Raw genomic sequence first — 3,174 nt, 5'->3', positions numbered from 1 at the left:
CAAGATGTCACTCTGCTCACTTTCGCCGCTGTGTGCTGTCAACTATCAACATCGCCTCCGCCCTCCTCCCTCCGTCGTCCGCCGCTGCTTTTGTCATTGGACAACGTGATAATGTCGCCCCTCCACTTGAACTGATAAGGCAGCGGGCCGTCGGCTGCTGTCGCGATAACCTTGATCCTGGCCGCATACACGCATTCAAACGCACACACACACACACACACAGACAGACGCTTTTGTAACTATCGGGGAAGCGAATGAATCTGCGCAATTGCTCAGCGACAAACTTGATTTAAACTTGAACGCATCTCTTTCTGTTGACTTTGCTCAATCATCGATTTGTAGCGTAAGCGCACAGTCGCCAATCTAAAGCAACAACAATATAATCTAGAATCTAGAATCCCCTCTACAATTTTTCCATTTTCCTGTCTTCACTTCTTTTGTCATTAAAAACAAATTATGTATTTGTATTTATCCAGATGCTGTTCTAATTTTTTATTAGAACGTTTTGCTCGCGTGCAGTCTTGTAGTGAGTTATTCTTTCACTTTTCAATAATTGACTAGCGAAAAGTATTTAAATTAAATTATATTAGGCAATCTAAAAAAATTATGGCAAAACATTTTTATCAACCTGGAAAGTGTGTTAGAAGTTCTACACCTCAATTTGTTATTTTGTTGACATATTTCCCAGAAGAATAACATTTATATTAATTTCCTAATTTGCTAATTTAACAATATTGTTATACCCGCTACCCATAGGGTAGAAGGGTATTATAACTTTGTGCCGGCAGGAAATGTACATATGTAACAGGTAGAAAGAGGCATCTCCGACCCTATAAAGTATATATATACTTGATCAGCGTAAACAGCCGAGGCAATCTTGCAATGCCTGTCTGTCCGTCTGTCCGTATGAAACACTGGATTTCAGAGACTATAAGAGACAGCATTTGTTACACCTCCAACATTTGCCCACTTCCGCCCCCGAAAATCAACAAAAATCGAATAACATGCGTAATTTTAAAGCTAGAGTCATGCATTTTGGTGTATACAATAATAACTATAGCAGTTGTGATTCCTGTTGTTCCGGTTGCAATCAGATACAAATTGTCTTACTTGGGATCTTAGTTGCTTTGGCTGACAATCTGGTATATTTTGCCGTCTATGATATAATTTGAATACGGTACTATATCGATATACCAATATACCATATGCTATTTTTAGTATTTTGTAGTATTATCGGTATATTTTGAGAATAATATCGCAATACTTTGCTTTTACGGGTATCTCACAGTCGAGCACACTCGACTGTAGCTTTCTTACGTGTTTCATTTTTTAACTATCAAAGCAATTTGCTAAATATTTTACTTCGCCGTTGTTAAATATTATAACAGTGTAAAACTTATTTCTGAACCGTGAAGATCAAAGATATTTAAATAAAAGTAAAACAGACCAAAGTCGTACAATTACTGTTACTTGGAAATCAAAACAAATTAATTTTAAAGCATTATAAGGTAAATCGCTTCTGGCCAATTGTCTCCCATTCCCCTCAATTTAATTATTTCCACATATAGCGACTGTATAAGAAGCAGAGCATGGTGGAAAACTTTGAATACATCGAATTCCAATGGTCGCTTACTACGTTTCTTTTTTACTCAACCAACCTTTCATTACCTACCTGGATTACAAAATATTTTATATAATACCAAACATACCATAGTGTACAAAAAATACCATATTATACCAAATGTACCGTATAAATCAAAATATACCATACTATAAAAAGGCTCAATTATATCCTTTTATTAAATTTTATCTTCTTCTTTTCCGTATTCCATTACCGACATTCCCATAAATCATCACATACAGAATTCCCAATTTTTTTATACCCGCTACCCATAGGGTAGAAGGGTATTATAACTTTGTGCCGGCAGGAAATGTATGTAACAGGTAGAAGGAGGCATCTCCGACCCTATAAAGTATATATATTCTTGATCAGCGTCAACAGCCGAGACGATCTAGCCATGTCCGTCTGTCCGTCTGTGCGTCTGAAAATTTGGTTACGATCAGATAAAAATTGTCGAAGTTATTAAAGAAATACTTTTGTATGGCAAAAACGCCTACTTACTAGGGATCTTAGTTGCTTTGGCTGACAATCTGGTATATTGTGCCGTCTATGGTATATTTTGAATGCGGTACTATATCGATATACCACATATACCATTTGGTATATTTTTAGTATTTTTGCGGTATATTCTGTATATTTTGAGAAAAATATCGCAAAATGTATTTCTTTTATTCAAAATGGGTAGCGGGTATCTCACAGTCGAGTACACTCGACTGTAGCTTTCTTACTTGTTTTTTTTTGTGGTGCAGACTTTAATATAATAAATATAGAATGTTTACAAATTTGTTCTGAATAGTAGCGATAGAATACTTTGGGGCTTTAGACAGCCAATTTATTTATAAATTTCATTGGGGGGATGGAAGACCTCCAGGGAATATTTTCGTGATAACCCCATCACCCCATCCAAAAAAAGAAGAGAATGTGTTTTAATGTATATATTATTTTATTTGTTGATTAAGGTACTTGTATTTGATTTAGAATATACGTTTGTATATTCGTGTGTTATGTGCACCATTTGGAATATTGTATAATTAGTTAAAGTGTGCCTCATAAAAGTTAAAATGTATACTTCTAAAATCGTGCAGTATTACAACTATATAAAAGTCGCTTTATCCGTCAATAATCATAAGGGTGCATTCTCTCTAGATAATATCAAGCATTTCATATAAATATTGCATTAGAAAATCATTATAAAGCTAAGCACTAATCATTGCAAAAGTTTTGGTTGCGAATCTCTTTGAAGTGATCAAAATTGCGACAAAAATGTATCAAGATTATGGAATCAGAGCTCAATGTAATGCAAATTGTTTCATGAATAAATTTTGGATTATTCTACACATTTAAATGAAATGAAACAGATCAAAAGAGATTCCCCCATTTAAGCTATGAATCAAATTCATCGTGTTCAATGATGAAGTTGCGTTCGTTGTTGCAAATTTAATTTGGAATGTATGTATATATGTATATTTTATGCATTTCATTTAAAATGCTTGTCAAGTTGTGAATATTATTTAAAAAGAGTGTCATTTTACAGCTATACATATTATATCAAT

The sequence above is a fragment of the Drosophila sulfurigaster genome, chromosome X (genome assembly GCF_023558435.1).
Source record: "Drosophila sulfurigaster albostrigata strain 15112-1811.04 chromosome X, ASM2355843v2, whole genome shotgun sequence".
NCBI lineage: Eukaryota > Metazoa > Arthropoda > Insecta > Diptera > Drosophilidae > Drosophila > Drosophila sulfurigaster.
This window is presented reverse-complemented; position numbering follows the sequence as displayed.